We start from the raw sequence: 12,423 nt of genomic DNA, 5'->3' as shown, positions 1-12,423 counted from the left end.
GAAATCACCAACGAAATCAAGCTCTGCTTGAACATCATGGACTCATGGGCAAATTCATTTCAACTAAAACTCAAAGAAAAAACATACTGTCACATCCTCTCATCCCAACACAGCGCGGACAACCCCACAAGTATCAACACCTCAGATTACACACTCCCCATCTCAGACAGCCTGAAAATCCTCGGCGTTAAATTGGACCACAACTTAACACTAGAGAGTCAAGTGACATCCACAACAAGGAAAATGTTCCACTCAATGTGGAAACTCAAACGCGTGAAACAATTCTTCCAGAGGGAAACTTTTCGCAACCTGAAACAATCAATGGTACTAAGCCACGTAGACTACTGCAATGGAATTTATGCGGATGCAAAGAACAAACCTTAAAGAAGCTTCAGACCGCTCAAAACACGGCAGCTAGGCTTATATTTGGTAAAACGCGATTTGAAAGCGCAAAACCGCTCCGTGAAAAACTACACTGGCTCCCAAAGAACGCATTGCTTTCAAAATCTGCACCCTGGTCCACAAAATTATCTACGGCGAAGCCCCCGGGATACATGACAGACTTGATCGACTTACCAACTAGGAACACATCGGAATCAGCACGAACCTACCTAAATCTGCATTACCCAAGCTGCAAAGGTCTTAAATACAAATCAACTTACGCATCCAGTTTCTCCTACTTAAGCACACAACTGTGGAACACACTACCAAAAGCCTTGAAAACTAGGTACGACCCTCTAAACTTCCGTAAAACACTAAAAACCAACCTGTTTAAAAAGGCATACCCTCCTGATGCAACTTAAATGCCTGATCTCCGCAACACAACAAACTAAAGAACGTAATGGACATGACACAACTCTTCCAATGTATGATTCCCTAATGTGGCTATGCCACATGAACTTTATCTTACCACAACATCACTGTGTATTTGTTCACACCGGAGTCTGCAAAGGCCTCTCCGGTACTATGTAAGCCACATTGAGCCTACAAATAGGTGGGAAAATGTGGGATACAAATGTAAGAAATAAATAAATAAATAAATAAGAAGCTCAGTCTTGGTCATGTTTAGTTTCAGATGGCAGTGAGACATCCAAGCAGCAATGTCAGAGAGGCAGGAGTGAGGGCAGGATGGAGGAGAGATAGACAGACTGCACTGGGGGAAGGGGATTTGCTATGTACTGCTGCCGGTGGCTTGCTATGGTGCATTAGGGGCCTGTCGTACTAAGATTTCTTTTCCCTTAGAAATGAAATGAGAAAAGAGCCTTAGTAAATCAACTACTACTACTTCTTATCATTTCTATAGCGCTACTAGACGTACGCAGCACCCTAAAGGAGATACACTAGATCAGCATTTTTCAATCGGTGTGCCGTGGCACCCCACAAGTGTGCTGTGATCAACAGCTGAATCTGGGACAATTTCTGCAGTGGTTTAAGAGGATCTTACTGACCAGATCTATATACAGTCCTTCAAACTGCACATAACACAACTTGATCGTTTCCCAAATCCTTACATCAACTTCATCTGCAGAAGCAAAGCCACCTGACCCCCCACTCACAGGGATTCTGCGTCTCACCATCCAGTCCTCCAACCCTTTTGTGCCACTTCCTCAGTGCTTCTAGACCAGACGCAGCAAACGGAAAAACAAGCCTCAGCTCTGAATCTGCCTTAAAGGCACAGATCCTACAGAAACAGGCAGCCAGGAATCTGTACTAAAGGACAAGAGCTTGTCCTTTAATGCAGGGTCCTGGCTGCCCATTTCCGTAGGATTTGTGCGGATTCAGAGCTCAGGCTTTTTTTTCCTCTTTGTTTGCAGCAGGGGTGGCTGAAGATCTCACGATCAGGCCCTTCTGCTACAATTTGCTTCACCGCTGATGCCGGCAGCTGGAAATGAAACTCAATGATCACAGTAAATGCAGGTTTTTTGTTGTTTTTTTTTTTTTTTTTACCGCTGGAACAGAGCTTTCACTGTTCCTGCAGTAAAAAAAAAAAAAATCAAAAACTACATTTATTTTGAGCATCCAGTTTCACTTCCAGCCACCGGCTTCCCCACACAGCATCCTCCTGCCTTGTTCTTCGTTTAAATACTTTTTCTCCATACTTGGGTTCAGAGTTGACACTGATACTTCTATTAGCTCTGCCATTCTTGCGTTTTTCTCCTCTATTGCAGTGTTCTGTTTCCTTATGTTGAGCATTTATCAGTTGCAGTGGGAATGTACCAGGTGTGCACAGGTTGGTTGTTTTTTTTTTTTAATTCATTTCAATGAATATCAAAAATAATGTCTTAATGCAGACACAATATTTCACCACTGGCCACTAATGTTTGCAGTATCGAAGTGATCTATGGTACAAGGAGCCGAGTAGGTTTCTAAAACTTTTTAGAGTGGATCCGTATATGAACTAACTTCAATAAAGATCTGTAAGAACATAAGAATAGCCATACTGGGGCAAACTGATGGTCCATCTAGCCCAGTATTCTGCTTCCAAAAGTGGCCAATCCAGGTCAAAAGTACCTGGCAGAATCCCAAAGAGTATCAAGATTCCATGCTACTAATCCCAGGGCTAAGTAGTGGCTTTCCACATTTCCATCTCAATAGCAAACCATAGACTTTTACTCCAGAACTTGTGACAGCGATTAGCACATCTGGTTTTAAAAAAGGTATGGACATCCTCTGGTAACAAGTTCCAAAGTTTTATAAGGTTATTGGTAAAGGGTTATTTTCCTGTATTCTGAATCCCCAACAGACTATGGTTGTAATTACTAAGACAAAAACATAAAAGTAGAGTACTTTAACAGTTAATCTCACTATCACCACACATCACAAAAGCAGTAAATCTGAGATCGCCAACACACACTGACGAAGTCCATTCCTGTCATGGTAGATACAAAATGAAACCACTGGAGACATTACCTTAACGGAAAATGTGAAGACCCCTCTGGCTTTTAAGAAGGTGTAGTAAAAGGGAGTAACATCTTAATTGCTGCCTTATATAATACAACCATCATTCTGAAAGAATGAAGTTTGTGTCAGATACTTGGTGGCTGAATAAAGGGGAATTAACAATGGGCAAGAGCCATCAACCCACAACCACCAGCTGAAGTACTTCCACAATCAGCAATTTAGAAACCTCAAAACTTTCAGACACATCTTCTGTTAGGAACGCTATGTTGCGTTCATGGTCATCATGGATTTCAGTTAATGTGAAGCTGAATGTTGGCTAACATTTTGTCTCCAAAGGAAAAAAAAAATAAATCAAAAGTATTCAGCTGTAGGCTTGGCTTACTGCACAACCCACAAAGAAGACATAGACAACTGATAAATCTTGTTGAGTGAGTGACGGCAGATAAAGACCTGAATGGTCCATCCAGTCTGCCGAACAGTCACATTCATTATCAATTCAAGATTTAAAACAATGAATGTGATATTATTTACTTGTCTTTCTTTGGTGTTTCCGGGACATAGACCATAGAAGTCTGCCCGGCTCTATCCTTACGTTTCAACTACTAGAGTTGCCGTCAAAACCCACTCCAGCCTATCCAAATCCATCTTGTCATTTGCGGGACAAAGTCCGTAAAAGTCTGCCCGGCACTGTCCTCATGTTCCAAACCACTGGAGTTTCCATCGAGGCTCTCTCCAGCCCCCCCTAAACTGGATCGCCATATGCGGGACTCAGACTCAGCACCAGCCTTAGTTGATGCAGACAGAGTTGCCATGTAAGCATCGCTTAACATACAAAAACATATGCAGCCCTTTAAGTTTTTTTTTTTTTAAATAACATTTATTTTCTAATTAGAGATTCTCTGTGCTCATCCCATGCCTTTTTGAATTCTTTTTTGAGACACAATAATGCATATTGTAGCCATTTCCTGCTAGATTTTAGAGTGGGAGACACCTTAAGGGCCTCTTGTAATAAATAGTTAAAAAGTATACAGATTAATATCCATCTTTGTGAAAGTTAGCTACAGATGCAAAAAAAAGAAAAAAAAAGGTTCAAGGCTTGCCTGTGTTCTACACAATGCTAAAGCCAAGAACTTTACAACAGTACAATGACGCAATTGCTATTTAAAGGGCTACTGAGGCCTGAACTGGGGGGGGGGGGGGGAGTACTCCATGACCTGGTGGGCTATCAGTCTTTGCAACTCCCTTCCTCCGCCCCAGTGCAGAACTACAATGTAAAACAGAGGCTCCATAAAACCTCAACCCTTTCATCAATAAATCTGAGGGCTGGCCCTACCTCATCTCAACCATAGGGTCTGAGAGATATGGCAGGAGAGATCCTACTCAGTCTTGTTTTGGCAGTTCTCTCTACAGCACAAGTTCTCAACCCAGTCCTCAGGACATACCCAGCCAGTCAGGTTTTCAGGCTACCCCAGATGAATATTCATGAGATAAATTTGCATGCACTTGTATGTAAACCTATCTCATGCATATTCATTGTGAATATCTTGAAAACCAGACTGACTTGATGTGTCCTGAGGACTCTAGAAAAATGCGTGTGATACTATAGTAGGGCATATCTCCTGGCCTTCCTGGATGAGTCGGGTCTTTGGGGGGGGGGGGGGGGGGAGAAAGGACAAAGTCCTCAGATTTATTGATTTAAGGGGTGGGAATTCAGATGGTCTGTTTCTTACCTTTATACTATTAAGCTGGGGAGGGGTGTTTGTGGGGGGCTGCTGGCCCACCAGGCTATTGATGCCCCCAATGAACGAATACACAAGAGAGGCCTCCAATTCATGCCAGGCTCCCCTTTACGTTTAAATCTGTTTATTGTTTTTATACAAGAAAAATAATAACAGTCAAAAATGCAGGTCTGCCAGTGCTGGGAACAACAACACAGCCATCAGGCAAAACTACAGAGAGGTTTTGTATCTCATAGCCTCTCAAAAGACAAAGAACATCTGTCCCAGGATAAATTCAAACACCCCAGCCACCCACCGTACTCCCTCCAAAAAAAAAAAAATATGTAACAAATTGGTTCCATTCAAAAATTACAAAGTATTCAATATCAAACTTCGAGCTCTGGGGGAGGCTGAATGTATATCGCGATGCGTGCTCCCCTTTAAAAAGCAGTTGCTGCCATGTAAAGGAGCTCCTTGTTTATCATTACCTCTGGAAAAAAAAATCATTAAACCTCCTGAAGTGTACGGGGTTTTTTTCTTCCCTCACAAAAAGTGTCCCTAGAAGCCTCTCTCATTACTCAAGACCCAAGGCTCCAAATTTACCAGGCTTGGAATGTTTCATTTAGACCAGTTTTATCTGGTTTTGTGTATATGTTATTCAAGTATGGCACAAAGGGTTTTGGCCCTGCTTTTACAGTTTGCAGAAGCAGAGACCAAAAACACAATGCAAATGTATTAAAACAAGCTCAATAGTATTAAAATTAGCATTCTGTGCAAATGCACAGAAGAAAGTGTCTACCTGTAGTGTTTTGGCATTGCATGAGAAAAGGCAGCTTCCTGGTGGAGTGGTCTGTTTGTAATTTTTAAAAGTATCTGCACTTTTCAAGTGTGTGTATCATACATGTATGTTCCGCCTGGAAAAGAGCATAAAAAAGTGTAATGGAACCATGAAAAAAACAACAAAAGGGACAAAAAAGGTAATCCTCTGATGCATATCTATGACGCACAGGAAAACAGCGGGATCTCTCGTGAGGTGTGCGTCTGTCTGGAGATATGTATGGAGGTTTCTTCCTGCGCTTTCTACAGGAGTACAGGGTGGCAAGAGCCGGTAGTGGGAGGCGGGGATAGTGCTGGGCAGACTTATACGGTCTGTGCCAGAGCCGGTGGTGGGAGGCGGGGATAGTGCTGGGCAGACTTATACGGTCTGTGCCCTGAAAAAGACAGGTACAAATCAAGGTAAGGTATACACATGAGTTTATCTTGTTGGGCAGACTGGATGGACCGTGCAGGTCTTTTTCTGCCGTCATCTACTATGTTACTATATGTTACTATGAGTATGAAGATAATGAATAGATGACAACAAGGAAAAGAGGGAGATACGGCAGACACTGAGGCCTCGGGATGCCCACCGCACACAGGTGTCCTTGGAAGATATGGCAGAGAAAAAAAAAGATAAGAATGATTACCATTTGATGCGGTTGTTGCCATTTCTGGGGTTTTTTTTCCTGGGCATGAGGAGAACAGATACCACAAAATTGTTCTGCACATGTGCTAGGTGCTTTCACTACCAAACTGAATGCAGATGTTCTGAGCATCCCATTTCCGTGCAATTTCCTTTGAGCATCGATCGCTCTTCCATGTTCGGTAAGTTCAGTCACGGCTATAAATGCATGCGGTTAACCATGGGCCCTTACTAAGCTAAGCTATAGGCACACTAACGTATTTAGTGTGCGCTAAATTCCCACACCCTGCAATACAGCATAACCAATGATCGTACTGAACAATTTACAATCTTCATTCCCTTCGACCCCATGACGCCTGATTCACACCCACCTCATTTGACCACAACATAACCTTGTATTTGTTATTTGGCAAACACCTTTACGGTACTATGTAAGCCACATTGAGCCTGCAAATAGGTGGGAAAATATGGGGTACAAATGTAACAAATAAATAAATAAAAATTAGCGTATCCTGCTATGGACACCCATTAGAATACAGGGGTATCTCTAGCAATAGCATGCACTAAAAACACTAGCACACCTTACTAAACAGGGCCCTTTGGCTTTTGAGCACTGGCCCCTCATTTTTATGATTTCTGACATTAATGATCTGCGCTACATGATTTTGCATTGCAGCAGCTCATTAATAGAAATTTTAAATATATGTTTGCATGAAGAGAATCTTGCATAAAGTTCACTACTGCAAAGTGACTGTACAAATGCATTTTTGTGAATTTCCAAGTATTTTGCATTATTATTCAAGTGAAGACTGCTTTTGTAAAGTTACTTTGCACTTCAGTACATAAAAGACCCAAAGTATGTGATATGTTTAATCTATCAAGAAAAGAATATAAGAGTTGCCTAATGGGTCAGACCAAGAGTCTATCTAGCCCAGTATCCCATTTCTAACAATAGCCAGTGCAGGTTACAAGCATCTGGCAGAGTCCCAAAAGTGCCAAAATTCCAGACCACTTAATCCCAAGGACAAACAGTGGCTTTCCCCAGATCTACCTTAGCAACAACAGTTTATGGACTTTTCCTCCAGGAATTTGTCCAAACCTTTTTAAAACCGAGCTACATTAACTTCTATCATCACTTGCACCAGCAATCAATTCTAGAAAAAATATTTTCGCCTGATTTAAAGGTGCCACTATGTAATTTCATGGAGTGTCCCCTAGACTTTGAACTTCATGAAAGAGTAAAAAAACTGATTCATGTTCAACCAGTCTACTCCAGTCAAGATTTGTAGACCTCAATCATATCTTTCCTCAGCCTCTTCTCTCTAACCTCTAGTCTTTTCTCATACAAGAGTCCCTTAATTATTTTGGTTACTCTTCTCTGTATCTTCAGTTTCCACTACATAATTGTTGACATGTAACAACTAGAATTGCACACAATACCCAAGGTGTGGCCTCACCACAGAACAATACAGAGGCATTATGATACTTCTGACTTAAGTGGGTGCTGTAGGAGAAGGTTTACTAGTAGGTTAGATGGAACATAGTAACATACATAGTAACATAGTAGACGACGGCAGAAAAAGACCTGCATGGTCCATCCAGTCTGCCCAACAAGATAAACTCATATGTGTATACCTTACCTTGATTTGTACCTGCCTTTTTCAGGGCCCTGGCTCATATTAAGGGTAAAGCAACAGAACATGCATCTCATGCATTCTCTGTTCCTTTTCTAATAATTCCTAACATTCTTGGAGGGGGGGGGGGGGGTTCAGAATGTGCACTGTAGATCAATGTTTTTCCTGGTATTTTATAATGCTTCTGCAATCATTATAACCCTTGCCAATACTCATGTCATTATTAACAAAGAAAGCATCAATCATATATCTATATATGATTGATGCTTTCTTTGTTAATATATGATTTCATATATGTATATACATATATGAAATCAAAATTATTGCCATCATTCCAATGGAAGAGGCTAATTCAGTGTATAACTGGCATGAGACGAGTGATCTATTACTTTACTCTTAACATCTGCTAGCAAACCTTCTCCTCTAGCACCCAGTTAAACATACTTACCTTCACCCAACTTTTTTTTTGTAAATAATTTCAAATCATAAAAAGAAAAATCAAGGAAGGTTTAAGAAAGAGAAAGGAAAACATAAGGTCAATTTCTGAGATTTATTACTCCCCCCCCCCCCCCTAACAATCTGTTTAAACAATGCAAGCTTAGCCTTTACCAATACCAGCGAATATGACAAGGGACTGACTTGGCGCCGCAGAGACACCAAGTCACACTCATTTGACTGCTCTCTCACACACATCGAGCATCCCTTCGCAAACGCATTCAATGACCCTCCCGCAGTCTGACATTTCTCCCTTTCTCTTCCACTCTGGTCCAATGTCTCTTCCTCTCCCCCCCATCGGAGGGCCGGTATTTCTCCCTGCCCTCCCATTCCCTTCTCTCTCGCTCATTCTCAAACCCCCTCTTCCGCGTCCTACCTTCAAGCTTATCTTTGAGGTGGTCAGAGGCAGCAGCAGAACCAATTCATATAAGCTCCTTCACACCGACCAAGACCCGACATTTCCTTCTCCACAGCCCACGCCCCCCTCTGACGCAACTTCCTTCCTTCTGCCGCTGCATGAGTCCGATGCGCCGACTTCCTGTTTCCGGCAGGACGGGACACACAGACAGTACTAAGACCTGAAGTTTTTGTGAGAAGTGAGAATTAAGAAAGGAATTATATGATACGTAGGATTAAAAATGGTTTTAACAAACTGGAAGGATAACTCCTTACTTAATTTCTGTTTTACAGATCCACAAATTTGAACTATCTGTAGCCCTCAAAGTTCGAAATTCCTTATATTATTACTAGTAAAAAAAGGCTCGTTTCTGAGACCCATGAAACGGGAGTGTGTATGTTTGAGAGTGAGTGTGTGTGTGTGTGTGAAGAGAGAGAGAGAGAGACGGAGTGAATGTGCGAGTGTGGGTCTGTGTGTGACATAGTTTGAGGCTGTCTTGTGTGAGAGTGTGTGTGTGTGTGTGAGAAAGAATGAGAGTGGGGGGGGGGGGGGCCCTCCTTCAAGGTGTTTTGGAAAAGAAGCAGGAGATCCCAAGGGGTCACGTTGTGACGTGAGGGTGGGGCAGACACTCATGGAGAAAAAGCGATCTACACCATGACACATTTAGAATGTTGGGAAACTTGAGGCTTCATTAGAATGTTGGAGGTGCATTTTATATAGAGAGATTACTATTAGTATTTGTATAGCGCTACCAGATGCACGCAGCGCTGAACACCTGACACAAAGAGACAGTCCCTGCTCCAAAAGAGCTTACAATTATATGTTGATAAAGTGTGGCTGCCTTTAACAACCTATCGTTCTTTAAACAAGAGTTCTACATAATACTCGAGTGTAAATTACAGATTTTGCTTTGAATGCATTCACAAATTGCTTCCCCCCTACCTCCCTCCTTTTCCTCCCTCTGTTACCCGTCCACTGATATTCTTTGGTGTGATTACCTGGTTGTTTCTTGTAATTTGTATTTCCTACCCCTGTTATTAAAATTTAATAAAAAATTTCTAAAATGAAAATGGAATTATCCTTCCATTTTGCTAAGACCATTTTAAAGCCTATATCAATTAACGTATCATACAGTTTGGAGGAATATTTGTCTAAAACACTTTCAATAACAGGTGAACCAAATATCTTTATTATTATTTGTTACATTTGTATCCCACATTTTCCCACATATTTGCAGGCTCAATGTGGTTTACATAATACTGTGAGGCATTCGCCAAATCTGGTATGGGATAGGTACAAAATGTTGTATTGGGATAGGGAAGATATGTTGTATTGAGATAGGGAAGATAAGATTCAATCAAGTTGGGTTGAGGTAAAAGAGTTCATTAATGTCCAATACGATCTTTAATAGTGAAGTGTTGCAGGGTTGAGTCATTTAAGTTGGGTCATTCGGATATGCCCTTTCGAATAGATAAGTCTTTAATGACTTTCTGAATTTTAGGTAATCATAAGTTGTTTTCACCACTTGTGGCAATGCATTCCACAGGCGCGTGCCTATGTAAGAGAAGTTAGCCATCAAAGTTAGAAATTCCTTATATTTTGACAAAGTATGGTTGCCTTTAAAAACTTATCTTTCTTTAAACAAGAGTTCTCCATAGTATTTGAGTGTAAATTGCAGGTTCTATTTTGAATATATGTATAACTTGCTTTCCCCTAACCTCCCCTCCTTTACCTCCCTACCTTTCCTTCCTCTGTTACTTATATATTGATGTTCTTTGATATGACTATTTGATTATTCCTTGTATTTTGCATTTCATATCCCTGTATCATTATAAATTAATAAAAAATTTCAAGATGGGTAGTAAGACCTGAAGGCGGTAGAGGAGAGGGTGAGGCAAGAGACTCTGGTCGGAGTGGTGAAAGAAAGTGACGGGGCAGGTCGAAGGCAACTTGTATGAATTCCTGCTGATATGAACGACTTTAAAGGCAAGTTTGAAGAAGGACGCGGGAGGAGGTTAGGAGAGACGGGCTGCGCAGCTTCAGTTTGAAAGCGATGGAGAGAAGCGATAGAGATATGTGGCGATCTTGGGTTTAGAGATGGAGAGAGAGATCACAGGTGGGGGTGGAGATGTTGGTTGTTGAATGGTCGTCTGATCTCTTACCGCACCTGGAGATGTTGATACATCAGGTCGGCTTCGACCCCGTTGATGTCCCCGTGTTGGAGTTGTCTGGGAGGCACGGAGGAAGGGTGCAGGATTTTTCCATGGAAGTTCCTGAGGAGAGAGTTCTCATCCTATGTAGTCCATAGTTGTAGTTTGCGATAGCCCTTGCTTTTGTCCAATAAAGGACATCCTGAGCCAAACTTCTCCTAGACTACTGCAGTTGCATTCAGGTTTATGCATGAATGTATGGACTTGCCCATGTACTATATTTTCCCCACACTTATTGCCTTTATTTTAATGGAATATCTTTCTATGGGTAAAGGAACATAGATTTGATATACCACTTTTCTGTGGTACAACCATAGTGGTTTACATTTATTATTTGTTTCATGGGCCTAAAGAAGGAGGGGGGCTCCTCCTGCCCCATTCTAGACTTTAAAGCAGTCAGTGCAGCCCTACAGGTTCCTTGTTTTGGCATGGAAATCCTATGGCCTATCTTCACAGTAGTGGGACAAGGTAAATTTCACCTCCTTGGACTTCACGGAGGCTTGCCTGCATATTCCCATTCTGGCATCGCACATGTGCTTCCTGCAGTTCTGCATGTTGGGCATCCACTTTCAATTGGATCGATGTCCTTTGGGTTGGCCACAGCGCCTCAGACCACCTCCAAGGTTATAGTGGTGGTAGCAGCAGCCTTTTTTCAAGAACAGTGAGTTGAGGTCCTATCTAGATGATTGGCTCATCCGTCATTGCACTGCTGGAACTTCTCAGATGGGTGGTGAATTATCCAGAAGCCAGTTGAATCCCCTCTCAGGTCATGGAGTACCTGAGGCTTTGTTTGCCACAAGCAAAGACATCGTCTTCCAGATGGAGAGGATTTGCAAGCTTTAGGTCCACAGCATTAATTTCTGAGCACAGTCGGCTCCCAGAGCATGGAATTCCCTGCAGCTTCTAGGGTCATTGGTAGTGACTGATGAAGTAACTCTCTAGGCTAGGGTGCATATTAGACTGTTGCATAGAGTATTGCTCTCTAGGTGGGCTCCTATTCCAAAGATTTCAAAGTCCGCCTCCCGTTCTCTCCAACTATATGGGAGGCATTGGCCTGATTGAACAATTCAGGTTATTTGGCCCTCGGGATTCTGTTGGACCTTTCACTGGGTAGTGATTACAATGGATGCCAGCCTGGTAGGCTGGAGAGTGCACAGTGAGAGCAAGGTAGTGTAGGGAGACACTTTGGCTTGTCAGTTGCCTGGAGACCCAAACCATTTTATTTATTTATAAAATGTGTGTTCCATGCTATCAACAATTTTAAGCAGATTACAATGTAACATGCATAAAATCAAACATAAAAATCAAAAATTGATGTAAAAAAAAGTACTGCTTCCCACAATATTATTCTGCTGTCACCAATGGCAAAAATTCACCAAAAAGGTTTATTTAATTCTCAGTTTCGCTGATGTCTGAAACAATCACCAAAAGCTTGTTGGGTTAAAATAGTTTTCAAGGTCTTTTTAAACATTTTTAAGTTCCTCATAGATCATACACAAGAAGGCAATGTGTTCAGGAGTTTTGGTCCTGCAACATAAGATGGATTTTCCATAGTCTTTTTTTAGTTCATTAATTTTTATTTAAATTAAAAATTAGTACATCAAGA

The 12,423-nt window shown here is 41.7% G+C and overlaps 1 protein-coding gene across 2 annotated transcripts in view; it reads right to left on the bottom strand.

Annotated features, from left to right (window-relative positions):
* The window catches only part of DOP1A (DOP1 leucine zipper like protein A), a 227,795-nt gene extending 219,120 nt beyond the window's left edge, over positions 1–8,675 (bottom strand). For both annotated transcript variants that reach the window (XM_030199075.1, XM_030199077.1), the window contains exon 1: positions 8,587–8,675. The gene's annotated coding sequence lies outside the window, so the exon portion shown is untranslated. The remainder of the gene's footprint in view (positions 1–8,586) is intronic.
* Between the last annotated feature and the right edge of the window lie 3,748 nt (positions 8,676–12,423).

This window comes from Microcaecilia unicolor, chromosome 3, assembly GCF_901765095.1.
Source record: "Microcaecilia unicolor chromosome 3, aMicUni1.1, whole genome shotgun sequence".
NCBI lineage: Eukaryota > Metazoa > Chordata > Amphibia > Gymnophiona > Siphonopidae > Microcaecilia > Microcaecilia unicolor.
This window is presented reverse-complemented; position numbering and strand designations above follow the sequence as displayed.